Consider the following 15,210-nt stretch of genomic DNA (forward strand, 5'->3'; position numbering starts at 1 on the left):
TTCTGCTGACTCTTCAAATCCACTTCAATTGTCCTATTCTCTGCACCGCACTTTAGACAAGTATCAATAGTGTGTTGTGTTAGCAGAGGTGTTTCTTTTTCGCCAATCAGGTAGTGAACCCTTAGGTGAACCCTCTTACCCTCAGGCTCACTGGAAGGGGTGAGAATGGTATTTTATTCTTCTCTGACCCTCCATTAGGTAGCAAAGTATCTGGCATATTTCCTATACTCCGTGATCATTCGTTGAATGAAGTGAAGTCCATGAATGGCCAAAGGATTGTACTCTGGGCCTACGTTGCCTCTGCGCGCATGTTGTAAAAACTACACTTTTCCTTATTAATTTTACGTCTCAAACTTCATTTTCTAGCTCAAAAATTTCCTTCTGATAGATGATATCCTACCAGGAATCAAAAAACCCAGGGTATGGCTTTAAGCCTTGAGTGAATGGACTAAAATCATGTTTCAATATGCTTTTCAGAATGCCTGCATGTTATTAATTTAACATCGACCCGCTTATTAAGATTCCATTATTAAGGAAACAATTGTAAAAATCATTAAGAGCACTTCTACGGATTTTAGCCACTGACTCATCCACCAGTTTTCAATTAGCTTGACCTGAACATTCCTCATTCAGAGTATCAGGTAAAATTTTATTTTTTTAATCATTAATAAACGTTTGTCCATACGCTGACTTTTTTGTGCTTTTATTGTTGCTGTTGATGTGAAGAAGGTTCTACACAGGAACAGCTGCACATGTGGGACAATGCCCAGGGACAGTTTAAAGACCCTTTTCCAAAATCTCTTTCCCACACTGGTGGTATGCGACGCCTCTGGTCTCAGCATTTAGTATTTCCTTCGAGCTGAAGCATGAAGCCTCTAGTCACACTAGCTTCTTTGGGGACAGGGTATGACTTTTGTGACATCAAAAACCTATATTCGGAATGTGGATTTAGAACAGAATTCTGGGCCTGGGAGGAGGGGCTGTCTCTTTGGTTTCCGTTGCGCCTCCCAGATCAAGTTCTGTTTTCTCGTAGGGCACTTGGGCATGAAGCTTACGACCTTACTATCAGCAGCCCCTTAGGACTGCGTCCTCTGTTGACATGGGGTCACTCCCCACACCTCTTGAAAATTTAAACTCTGAGCACAGCCTCACTCTTTCCGATAATGTGCCTGTCATAATTCTGGGCGATTTCAATCTGCATATTGACGACCATTCCAATCTTCTGGCCTCCCGATTTCCTTGACCTCTTCTTCTCTAATGATCTCCTTCTTTCTCAACTTCAGCTACTCATCCCCACAAATGGGCCCCTCACCCCCTACTCTAGACCTGGTCCTTGTCAGTGGCGGCTACCCTTCCATAATCTTAAGCATTTCCACTCTAGGACCACACCTCATATCGTCCCAGTGCGACATCTCCCACCAGACACTGCCTGTGTCTTACCATCTTTTCACCGTCTTCATACCCCACACGTCCTTACTTACCTCTTTATCCATCCTAGACTTTATAGTCGATCCTAACAGTCACTCGCTTTGCACACCCTTTACTCTCTGGAGCTCCTCTCATTTCTTTGTCTTCCTCTGGCAAAACCCCAGTCCTGGTAATTGGCAACTCTCTTCCTGCTCTGTGCCTGTTTTCTGATTCCTAAACTTGTCCGAAGGAAAATACCCAACTTTACTGCGTGGCCTTATTTTAAACTCATGAAGCACTAAACTTGAGCAGACCCACCAATTCTCTTTCCCTAATCTGTTAACTCTTATTTCATATCTTCTGTGTCCTCCAACTTTTAGTCCTTTTCCTCCTTCATCATCTTCAGCTGATGACCTTAATTCCCTTTCACCGAGAAAATGGAAGCAACCAGAAGAGACCTTCCACATATTGCTTCCATCACTCCTACCAACCTACTGGTATCTGTATCTGTGTTCCATCTTGCATGAGCAACTGTTCATGTTCCCATCGAAGGCACATCTCTCCTCTTGGGCAGTAGGTCCCAGCACCCCACATCTCCTCAAGGAGATTACTCAAGCAATTTTACTCTAGCAATTTTAGAGAGGCTCTCTTCTTCATTGTCCATTTATTTCCATCGGCACACAAACATGCTATATTTCTCATAGTAAAATACTCCCCTCGATGCCAAGCTTCCCTCCAAATACTTTTCCATTTTTCTTATCGTCTCTATAGCAAAACTCCTTTAAAGATTTGTTCATAGGGATCCCTGGGTGGCGCAGCGGTTTGGCGCCTGCCTTTGGCCCAGGGCGCGATCCTGGAGACCCGGGATCGAATCCCACATCGGGCTCCCGGTGCATGGAGCCTGCTTCTCCCTCTGCCTGTGTCTCTGCCTCTCTCTCTCTGTGACTACCATAAATAAATAAAAATTAAAAAAAAAAAAAGATTTGTTCATATTTGTAGTCTCCGTGTCTGCTTCCCACGCTCTCCCATGAACCACTATAATTGGAGTTTTATCTACACCGTTGCACCAAAACCGCCAGTGTCTCCAATGATTTCCCTTTTGTCAAAGCAAATTGTCAGTTCTCAGTCCTTATCTCACTTGAAACAATTGATTATTTCCTCATTGAAACATCTGCATTTGGCTTCTGGTGTATCACCTCTCAAGTCTTCTCTGAACTCAGTGGATATTTGCGGTCTTCTTCTTTGTTGTTGTTGTTTGAAGATTTTATTTATTTACTTATTTCATGACAGAGTGCGAGCAGGGGGAGGAGTAGAGGGAGAGGGAGAGAGAATCTCAAGCTGACTCTGCACTGAGCACTGAGCCCAAGGTGAGGCTCAAGCCTGTGACCCTGAGATCATGACCTGAGCCGAAATTAAGGGTTGCATAATTAAGACTCAACTGACTGAGCCACCCAGGTGCCCCTGTCTTCTTTAATGGTTCTTCTTTACCTGCCTGACCTCCTAATTCTGCAGGGTCCCCAGAATTCTATCTAAAGACTCTTCTGTGCTCTGTCTACACCCCTCCCCAGATGATCTTGCCCAGTGTTAAAACTACATAGTATCAACAACAACACTGTCCAAGAAGAATATGACGTGAACCACAAATATGAGTCATAGAGGTAATTTTGAATTTTCTAGTAGCCACATTATGAAGAGTAAAAAGAAATAGATTATTTTTAAGAATACATTTTGGAAAAAAATACATTTTGGTTTTCTCAATATATCCAAAATTGTAACACTTTAGTGTATAATCAATATAAAATCATTGATGTTTTCCATTCTTTTTTCATACCAAGTCTTTGAAACCTCGAGTGCATTTTACTCTTAGAGCACATCTCAGTTTGACGTAGCCACATTTTAAGTGCTCAGTAGCCACACGTGGTTAGTGGCTACTGTTTTCTACAGCTTGGCTCTACATGGTGGACATTGGCTTTCACTGAGCGAGAAAGGAGTCACCGCCAAGTTCTGAGGTGGGAAACACCTTGACTTGAACTTATTTTTTAAAAGGTTACTCTGGCTGCTAGGTTGAAAAGAGACTAAGTGGGAGAGAAGAGGAAGCAGAGAGCCCGGGTGGGAGGGCTGCTGCAGGTGACAGAGAGGAGATAGTGGGGCGGTTATACTGTAAGAAATATAGCAAGTGGTTATATTTTGAGGATGGAATGAATAGGATTTCCAGATGGATTATCAAGAAAACAAGGAGGGATCCCTGAGTGGCGCAGCGGTTTGGCGCCTGCCTTTGGCCCAGGGCGCAATCCTGGAGACCCGGGATCGAATCCCACGTCGGGCTCCCGGTGCATGGAGCCTGCTTCTCCTTCTGCCTGTGTCTCTGCCTCTCTCTCTCTCTCTGTGTGACTATCATAAATTAAAAAAAAAAAAGAAAACAAGGAGTCCAGGGTGCTCCGGGGTTTTGATCCGGTGCCACCGTAAGAACTGGAAGAGTGGAGCTGCTTTTCTGGAGAGACAAGGATGTCAGTCAATGGAGCAGGTTTCAAGATGGCAGATCATAGACCAATTGGGATTTCTTAAGTTTGAATTTTCTGTTAGACAAATTAAAAAAAATAAATAGATAAAGACAGTTTTAGCTAGTGACATGTGTCATGGAGAAAAGAAAGAAGCCGTGGAGGGACTGGGGGAGTGCTCCTGAGACAGACTTGTCAGTAGAAGCACCTCAGGAAAGGGGCACTTAAACTAAGTCCTGGATGATGAAATGAGGCCAGCCACACAAACTCTAGAAGAGCATTAGGGTCAGAGGGCCCTACAAAGCTAAAAGCCCTGAGGCAGGAGCATCTGAAGAACAGAGAAGGACCAAGGTGTCTGTCCAGAGTTCAGCCAGCCAGCGCTTGCCCGTCACGATGAAGGAGTTTGGGTTCTATGGCCTGTGCCCTGGCTGGCATTTGGGAAGTTTTAAGATAGAAGTGGCATGATCTAATTTATGCATTAAAAAGAAAACTCTGGGGATCCCTGGGTGGCGCAGCGGTTTGGCGCCCGCCTTTGGCCCAGGGCGCGATCCTGGAGACCCGGGATCGAATCCCACGTCGGGCTCCCGGTGCATGGAGCCTGCTTCTCCCTCTGCCTGTGTCTCTGCCTCATTCTCTCTCTCTCTCTGTGACTATCACAAATAAATAAAAATTAAAATAAAAGAAAAGAAAACTCTGGCTCTTGAGTGGTGAATAGATTTTTATTATAATATAATGTATTATCATTATTGTTGTTTTTATTATTCCAGGGAACAGAAGCAGAAGCAGGGAGAGCAATTAGAAGCTTTTGCAGTGACTGGGCAAGACATTCTGGTTCTTTCCATTACATGGTTCTACCTCTCTTTTTTCTTAAGCCTTCTCGAGTCCCAGGGACTTCTGGAGGACGTGAATGCGTATTCTCATCTCCATATTTTCTTGCTTGCCCAGCTATGCACCACTACCTCCTGCTCGCAGGAGGAGACTCAGTACATGTTGTTGAGTCAATTATAAGGCTCTTCTCATCAAGGCTCAGGAGCATTTTTTATATATTCGTCTTTCTTATATATGGTATTTTATCTGTCCCGTAATTAAGACTCAAACAATGTTGGGGTTGGGTAAGGCCTTGCTTCAGATAACTGGTTTACTGAGAGGGATCCTTGGATAGCCAGAGGCAGGAAGGAGCGTTTGGGCCTTGCTGGGGTGGAAAATAGGGAGAAGGCAGGGAAGGTGGAGCATGTTGAAAGAAGGAAGGCGGGTAGGGACCCAGCCTTGAGCATGCCAAGGACAGATTTGCCCTACTTTTTCATTTGGCCTCGGGCTGGCCCGCTTCCATCGATGGTGATGTGATCCCTCTGTGTGGGAATGGCTGAAATGGTTTGATCACCGTGGGACCATAATCCATCATGCAAGTCCTTTATTAAGAAGATCTTTCTATTTGGCCTTGTACAAAGCCAAGTCTACAGGAATTTGCCATCCAGCATCAAAATTCTCTCTGTCGATACTGATGCTGCAAGTCCTAGCAAACACAGGACGGCAGGCTGAATTCAGACTTTCTGGCACTCCTCCTTTCCTGGCTGGGACAGATGTCCTCAGGGCTCATCTCAGGCTGCCAGGGAGTTAAGTGCTGGGCTGGGTCTCTACATATGCTGGGCTTGAGTTTGGTTCTGTCCCAAAGGTCTGTGGACCAGAGGGATGACTTTTGGCACCAAGAAAGCAACCCAGGTGTCTGGCTGGTTTTCAGTCTCAAAAGCCTTGTTCCTTTCCTTCAAGTCATTGCTCATCCCTCAGAAGTTTCAAGGCCTTTAGATTAGTGATCTACACCCATAACTGGCGATCCACTGGACTCCCATCCTTGGCATCTGAACAGAGCCAACAGGGCCGGTTACAAAGTCATTGTTAATTACCGTGTGTAATCACATTACACCCAAGGTTGGAGACACTCTACTTTGTTGTTATTTTTTATCTGAAACATGTAATTTTTTTTAAAGCATGTCATTTTTGCTTTCTAATTAGGACATGGGGGTTTGGAGTGGCACCATTGTGTTGTTTTTTAATGATGCTGTTCCTGGGGAGGGAGGAGAGGAAAATATTTTCCTTTTTTCTATCAACAATTGTCATTTCTGCATTAAAAGGGTGGAAACTCAGTTCCTCCCTCATCCCCTTTAGGCAAAGAGTCCATGGCTGGAATTTACAAAGGTTGTTGATTTTGACTTAGGGTTGCCTTCCTTTGTTTTTCCCCTTTCCTGCTACCTAATACAATGGGCAAGTTCTTCTAGCCAACACTCCCTAAGGGTGGGGTAAGGAAGATAGCCCATTTCGGTTTTTTTTTTTTTTTTTTTTTTTTTTAAGCTTTGGGTAATCTGCTCTTATATTCACCCAAATAAACCAGCTTGGTGGCACATTCTCCTCTGTCCTTGCGTCTGAGTAGAACTTGAAGTTTAAATGGTGTCAGAATGAATCACATTACTTATATTCTAGTAACTAGCTGCAAAACATCTCGGGGTTAAGCCCAGGAACCTATAAAGATGACATGCAGGTGGATGGAACTGCTATCATATATTAGCCACTTCCCACTTTTGCTAAAAACTTGAACTTCTTACATACCACCCCATCCCCGTAGAGAGCTGATGTCCTTTCCTTGTAAGTAAAATGGGGCTAGTGAGAAAGACCTGGATTGCCACATGCCGCAGAATGACTGATGGTCAAATGAGATCATGGCTATGAAAGTGCTTTATCTCACAAACACAGGCTATGGTTATCCTTATTTCCTTATTGCTTTTATTAGCTAGCTACCTGGTATAGCCTATTTTGTGTGTCAAAGGTAGGAAGACTGCTGGTCCCGGTGAGTTGAAGACCCAGTTCCAAGCCCCAAGAAAATGACTGGAAATCGATCAATATAAGGGAATTTTCTTTTGGGTAGTTCATTCAGTTATTATGCATCTTATTTATATCATTTCCATTGGGATATAGGTTGAATTTGGCTGAAATAAAGGTAACATTATAAGTCTTTCAGTGACCAGGCATTTCTATCCAAATGGCCATCATGCAAAATTTGATTTCCCCCGATTTTCAATAAATGGAAGACAAGAGAATGTAATTCATTCTAATTATATACCAATAGGAATCCTAAGCATTGCCTTACAAATAGCTGCTTTTATGTCATAAAAGTGAGTTTTGAGGGGAAGAGCCTTGAGCCTTTTGGTATATTCTTTGTTTTCTCTATTTTATCCCTGTGAGGAAGGTGGATGAACCAAGGCATAAAGATGAGCATAAACTCTTCAAAGCCACAGAATTGTTGTCTGAGTTATGACAGCTCCTCACCTCCTTCTTTTTCATTTACATATTTTAAATGTTTTCTACAAGCTTTACAAAAAATAACTGAATATGTCTATGTTTATAATTTTCACACTGACTTTTAATTTATTTTATTTTTGGTTAGTGTTCACTCGAGGTTTCTGAGGGTTTAAAGCTGCCTGCTAAAAGCTGCTTTCTCTGTCCCCAAAGAATATTTAAACCACTTCTATGGAATCAGAATCTGCTAGCGAAGCCCATCTTCACACAGGAAAAAGCAAAAAAGAAGTAATATCTGTTGAGGGTCTACGCCATGCTGGGTCTCACGGTAGGTTCTTTATACAGGCCGTTTTATCTAGTCTTTGTATCAATTCCACAAATTATATAAAATGGTCCTCATTTTACTGACAAGTAATTGAAGCTAGTGAGTCGCACCATCAGGATGTAAGCATACCTGTGCTATCTGTTCCAGTTTACAGCATTTACATTTTGAAACATTTAAACTTTCCAAAATTATAGTCAGGTCTCCCACGTTGACAAACTCCACTGCATTTGATTTTTTTTTTTAATAATCCCCTCCATCTGTAAAGTAGGAAAGATTTAGTTATATTTTTAAAAAAACACATAAATCTGAAACAGTGCTGATACAAACACTTTATTAATAATTTGTGATCAAAATATGAAGAGAAAATAAAATATTAGTGTTCCCACATATGTCATTGTATGAAGATTTAACAGCTTTAATTATGACTTATACCAAATCCTCAATCTGTATTATATGGCTTTAATAGAGTATGCAATTAGTACCCACAATCGTTCGTTGAATTAAAGGGTTCTCTGGCTAGGAAGCTTTCCTGGGGGCCGGGGAGCTACCAGCGTGCACACTGACCAAAGCGCACGAAGTAGATATAGACTATCCTATGGCCTACAGCTTTCATCACTGAAGCTCCGTGGTGCATATACCTGCCTTTTCACAGGTGGGAAGTTGTGACGTCGTAGCCCAAGGTGAGGCCCTGACAGGATTTAGAACTCCCTTATAGTTAGTGTTACCTTTTCCAGCCAAACCTGAGCCACTTGAAAATAGAATATGACTTTGAGCACCGTGTGATCACCTCCTAGTGGAAACTTGCCCACGGTACCCACGCTGAAGTGCTAAAGGACAGAAGAATAGATGGACCCTTTCCAATTTTTCCCCCCCCAGGGGAGAGGAGAACTATAATTTGCTGGACAAATACTATGTGCCTGTCTTTACAAATGGCATTACCTGACTATATCTCATGACAGCTCTAAAAGGAGGATATAATTATCCGCTTTTTTTAGACAAGAAGTGCTTAAGTATCTTACCAAAAATCATGGGGAAGCTGAGATTCAGACCCAGGCCAGCTTGTTTTTCTCCTACCATAGCAATAGCTCCTCTTTGGGGAAACAATTCCTAGGATTTTTTTTTTCATAGAAAAGTCATCAAATATAATAGAATGATTAGTTTTAAAAGTAATATAACAATAAAGATGTTTATACAAACCATTTCTAGTCAATTGTTGGACTTTTTGAAGTTCTGGGTAAATATTAGATAAGCCTTTTACAAATCCATTTTATTTCCTTTGGTCTGCCACCAGCTGGAGCTACTGTACAAAAACCATTCCCTTTAGAGTTCCAGGTGTAACTCTGGAATATGCAGCTGGGCTGCCTTTGACTGCAAACAGCTTGGAATAAACTGAAGAATTGAAGATTGAGAAATTCAGTGTCACGGAGGGCTAAGTAATTGGACTGGTCCCTTACTAGTTATGTGATTTAGGACAAGTTATTTTGACTTTGAGCCCTAGTTTAGTTAATTGTAAAACGGAGGTGACAGTACCAATCTTGTGGGCATCGTTGTGTGAGAATTAAAGGTTAGGAACTTGGTACAGAGCTTGCCACGCAGCACATGCTCCGTACCCGGTCATTCATATCACCGGTAATCATTATATTCATTTTGGCATCAGGACCACAGGCCAAGGTATGCTCACTGCATTGTAGTCACAATTTATATTATTACCCATTATAATGGAAAGTGCTCCGATTTGGGGTGGATGGTTTGGGTGGTGCCTGGTAGGGCACTATCATACTGCTGACTTTGAAAATGACCAGAGTAGTCTCTGTTTCAGGGCTTAGGATCACACCTGGACCGCGAGCTCATTGGTCATGTCAATCATTCAGTAAAGTTGGAACCCCAGGGAGTGGCAGGACCCAGAGAAGAACAAAGCGACAAGTTTCTCTTAGGCTAAAGGTACTAACTTCCCAGGCAAGCGCTTCAGTGTGGTGGGGGTAAGATTGGAGGCTCTCTGCTCAAGATCAAAGGAAAGGAGGCTGCTAAAGGGGTTTTGAGGTGGGTTGGATCCTTCTGGGCAAGAGCAGTGTTTCCCAATACGCGTTCTGTAGAATTCTTCTCTCCTGTGGATACAGTTTCCAGGGTCAAATAAGAATGGGAAATGCACCACGATGTATTTGTTTCCCACTTTAGGAAGTCACAATGCCTATGAGGCATTTAGGGCTCTACAAATACTGTGAGAATCAACCCTTCTCCTATTCATGCTTCATCATGGGTGATTCCTTAATTTTCCCCATTAAAAAAAAGTTTTTAAAAAGAGTTGGGGGTGCATACATATGTCAGCTTTGGAAATGAGTGAAACAGTAAAATGCTTACCTACAATACTTCGTTTATAAATGTAGATGACCATCGGTATTCTTAATGACATTGTAGGAAAATATATAGTTAGAAGTTTGCTTTCTTGATCTCAAATTTCATAACTTTTTTTCTTACACTTTATGAGCAAGGCACCAATGTTTTCCTTATTTCTAGGATTGCTTTACTGTCATCTAACAGTTTTCTAGAGCACTTATCTTCTCACTAGTTTGAGGCACAGCACCTTTTATTTATTTATTTAATTTTAGATTTTATTTATTTATTCATGAGAGATCCAGAGAGAGAGGCAGAGACACAGGCAGAGGGAGAAGCAGGCTCCTTGCAGGAAGCCCGATGTGGGACTCGATCCCTGTACCCCGGGGTCATGCCCGGAGCCAAAGGCAGATGCTCAACCGCTGAGCCACCCAGGCCTCCGAGGCACAGCACCTTTTAAATGCATATCCTCTGAAACAGTAAATGTTATTGCCAGTTTCAAGTACTCATTTGTATAACACCAGGATGTTGCTTTTTAAAAATATTCACCCTGCAGATATATATTTGTGATTGTTATGTTACATTATCTTTAAAACATATTTCTTAAAACAATTAAAATTGTAACATTATAATCCCAGGAATAATTACTAAGTTTTGTTAAATTTACTTGCCTTCTATTCAATGATTTTGTCAGGTAACCTCTATCAATTAGACACCTCAAACCAGCATTGATTCAGTTAACAGGTCTATCCTAAGTAGCATACTGTTGTTAAAAACAAAACAATTATAAAAAAATTTTTAAAAAATTAAAGAAAAATAAAACAATTATAAGAGAGCCCAGTAATATATATATGACTGTGTAAGAACTAGAATATATAACAATTCTTTCTTTTCTGAGGGATAATTTTTTAAAAATGGTCATATGTATATATATATATATATATATATATTTGTCTAATCTACTGTTCTGTGAGTGTGTGTGCGCACGTGTGCACCCATGCACACATGCTGAAATACCTATTTACGTTCTGGAAAACACTCTCTTGGCAATGATGGACTGTGGGGAGCTGTGGTCAGGAGGATTTCTGGTGAGAGCAGGCTGCTGGCAAGTGCTATCTTTGACAGACATTTATCTTTCATTTATGTTTTTTATCATTCTTTCATTTATCTCTTTCATTTTCATTTCTTTTCATTTTCTTGGTCATTTTCTTTTTTTTCTTTTTTTTTTTTAATTTTTATTTATTTATGATAGTCACAGAGAGAGAGAGAGAGAGGCAGAGACACAGGCAGAGGGAGAAGCAGGCTCCATGCACCGGGAGCCTGATGTGGGATTCGATCCCGGGTCTCCAGGATCGCACCCTGGGCCAAAGGCAGGCGCTAAACCGCTGCGCCACCCAGGGATCCCATCTTGGTCATTTTCTTTTGGTTCTCCCTCAAAATTCAGGCAAGATTTTTAAAAAAATCATGGCTAACAACAAACACATGAAAAAATGCTCAACATTACTTGTCATCAGGGAAATAACAAATCAACACTGCAATGAGATACCACCTCACACCAGTCAGAATGGCTAAAATCAACAAGTCAGAAGGAAACAAACGTTGACGAGGATGCAGAGAAAGGGAGCCCTCGTGCACGGCTGCACCGGCTTGTGCAGCCACTCTGGGAAACAGTGTGGAGCTTCCTCAAAGAGTTAGAAATAGAGCTGCCCTATGACCCAGCAATTACACTACTAGGTTGTTTTTTGTTTTTTGTTTTTGTTTTTTTAAGATTTTATTTATTTGAGAGAATGAGCACAAGCAGGGGAAAGGGAAGAGGGAGAGGGAGAAGCAGGTTCCCCACTGAGCAGGAAGCCTGACTCAGGGCTTGATCCCAGGACCCTGAGACCATAACCTGGGCCAAAGGCAGATGCTTAACTGACTGAGTCACACAGGCACCCCTGCACTACCAGGTATTTATCTAAAGGATACAAACATAGTGATTCGAAGGGGCACATGTCCCCCAGTGTTCATAGCAGCAACGCCCACAATAGCCAAACTATGGAAAGAGCCCAGATGTCCATCAATAGATGAATGGATAAAAGAGATGTTTTATATATATATATATATATATATATATATATATATATATATATATATATAATGGAATATTACTCAGCAATGTAAAAGAATAAAATCCTACCATTTGCAACAACATGGATGGAACTAGAGGTATCATGCTAAGTAAGTGAAATCAGTCAGTCAGAGAAAGACAAATACCATACGATCTCACTCATGTGGAATTTAAGAAACAAAACAGAGTAACACATAGAGGAAGGGAAGGAAAAATAAAATAAGATGAAAGCAGAGGGGGGCAAACCATGACTCTTAACTCTAGAAAACACACTGAGGGTCACTAGAGGGGAAGGGGGTGGGGGTAATGGGGTACCTGGGTGATGGGCGTTAGGGAGGGCACGTGATGGAATGAGCACTGGGTGTTGTATACAACTGATGAATCACTAAATTCTACCCCTGAACTAATAATACAGGATATGTTAACTAAATTCAATTTAAATAAAAATTTTTTTAAAGCTCATGGCTGGATCTGTCTTGTAACTTGAGGCAGTCGGCACAGAGCTTTAAGGGAGGAGGGCTGCTCCCCTAAGGTCAGGATGGCAGTGGGTGGGCAGTCAGGCTGCCCAAGGGCGCCCAGGGGAGAGTAAGGACCAGCAGCCCAGACTGGCCCCTCCGAGACTGCCCTCTCCTCCTGGCAGCCTCAACACCAGCTGCCCACTGCCACCTCCCTGGAGATCACGACAGGGTGCCCTCTGCAAACACTTACGTCCCAACCCGTGGGGGTGGACCCCAGGCATTGTTCCTTGGCAGACTCTTCCCTAGGCTTGAAAGGGTTAAAACCTTGAGGACAGCCATCGGTGCCCTCCTGCCATCCTCCCGAAAATTTGCAGAGCCGTGAGCTATTGGAATGAGAAGTTGGATCTGAACTGGGAAGGCGTCTCCTCCATTCCGTGTGTCCTCCCGCCCCCCAGTCAGTGCTAACGTAGAGCTAGACGCACAAAGCCTGGGCCCAGCCCTGCTGGAGAAGCTGCTCACTCTGGGCTGAATGGGATGTTACTGGTAACAGGCAGTCTCATTTGTGAATTGGAGAGCTGGGAGAGCACATTGGCTGGTGTCCCAGTCCCCTAGTTACATCTGTATCTCTGACAAGGGCCTGCAGTTGGGACCATGCTCCCCTGCGGGAGCACACTTCCTCCTTGTATCATTTCCTCTGATGGGAAGGAGAATCTGCACTGACCCTTTTTCTCAGCCATACGGTGCCTCCTGGTGACTTGCAAAGAGGATGAAAGAGAAAGAAGGAAGGGAAGACCAGAATCCTCCTCCTACGGAAGTGGCCGCTCCAGAGGGCACTTGGTCTGAGAGATAAAAGCCAGGCACACCAGTGAGGAGCAATAATAATAATACTTGGCAAGTGTAGGATGTGTTATCACTTTTAGGCCATCCATAGCTTTTCCTCTGGACATTCCAAAGATATTGATGGGACGAATATCAACAGCCTCATTTTTGGATAAAGAAACAACTGAGAGGTTGTGAAGATAAATCAGTTCCCTATAAGAACATGAACAAGGACAGAGGTAGGACCAGCGCCGGGATCTTCAGGAATTATCCACCCCACGAGGCCCAAGATCTGGCTACTTCCTAGAACAACCTGGGAAGATTGTAAAATCACACAATGACCCCAACTCATCTGTGAACTCTAATTCAGTAAGCTTAGGTTGGAGCTCAGGGAAGCTGTAATTTAATATAATTTCCCCATAGTTGTTCTCAATTTGGACTAAACTTTAGAATCATTAGGGATCTTAAAACAACAACAACAACAACAACACAACATTGTCCAGGGGCACCTGGTTGGTTTAGCCAGTAGAGTGTAGAGCACAAGACTCTTGATCTTGTGGAGATTACTTTAAAAAAACAGTCAAACAAACAAAACCCCCATTGTCCAGATTGTACCCCAGACCAATTAAGTCCGAATCTCTAGTGTTGGCAACCAGACATCAGGGTTTGTAGACAACCCCAGGGGCTTTCAGTATGCAACCAAAGTTGAGAAGCACTGCTCTAGACCAGAACTTTCCAGAATTTCATCATGGCAAGTAGGGGAAGATGCACATAGGATTGGGAGTGAAAAGACCAAAATTCAAGTCCTGATTCTGCCCCTTGGGAAAAGCCACTTCATCTTTCTGAATCTGTTTCATATTTTATCAAATAAAGAAAATGAGAGTACTTACCTCTCAGGGGTGTTGTGAGGATGAGATGAGATAACACATGTGACATCACCAAATACCACGCAGTTATCACCAAGTTCCCAAAGAGCATCGTTGAAGAATATATGGTCCTCCTCTAGACGCTTCTTTGTGTCTAAGCTTCCACCCTCAAGCTCGCACAGAGTTCTACTTCTAGGGCATGAAGCAGCACTCCAGAAGTTTCCACTAATGAAATAAGGTTTGGAAATGGGAGGTATGTCCTCAAGGCTCCTTTTTGCTGTGGCTATTGGTGCATTCATCCCTCTGCACACCGGAGTTATGAATCTGTCAGTTTGCTAAATGTCTACTCAGAAGGGCAATTTTGTTTTAATAATACAAGAACACTTCAGCTATTACTGTTCACCTTTCCCATTCCTCCATCTAGCTCTTTGAGTTCCCCTGAATGTGCCCCCAAGCACCTTTTGTTTACTCCCATTCAGCATATTAGGGAAGGTTCTAGTGTGTGTTTCTTATTCAGTAAATGCTGAGTGCACTGTAACCCCAGCCCACTGGAGAACAAATAAGCCACACTATAAACACCCACTCCCTGGCCTAACAATCTGTACTGGTTGGAAGGGAACCTTCTAATATTAGGAATTGTAGTGTGAGGATCATTTCATAACCACGAACACAGGCAAAAGCAGTCATGAGATTATGGATGACTCATTGTCAAAGGAACACTTGAATCATCTCGATCAACCCCCTGGATTGATCAAAACTTCTGCACCAAACATACTGTGCCTTTACTCTTCCACTTGATTGTTATTGCCAGTTTGTCTTGACCCCATCAGACCTATTTTTAAATCTCTCACAGTGCCCCCTCACTAAGTTAAAAAAAAAATTTATTGCAAGTACCTTTCTCTCATTTCTTACATGTTTACTCGATCCTTTTTCAAACTAGACAGTGAGCTGAGGACTCAGATGGTATCTTCTTTATCTTAAAGCCATACCTGGTTCACAATAGGGGCTGGTACACACATATTATAGGCACCGTGAATCCTATGCTCTTTCCCAATGAAGGGGAGTTGTTTGTAACAAGCTAGGGAAACTAAGATAGGCTTTATGCCAC

Source organism: Canis lupus, chromosome 21 (genome assembly GCF_003254725.2).
Source record: "Canis lupus dingo isolate Sandy chromosome 21, ASM325472v2, whole genome shotgun sequence".
Lineage (NCBI taxonomy): Eukaryota > Metazoa > Chordata > Mammalia > Carnivora > Canidae > Canis > Canis lupus.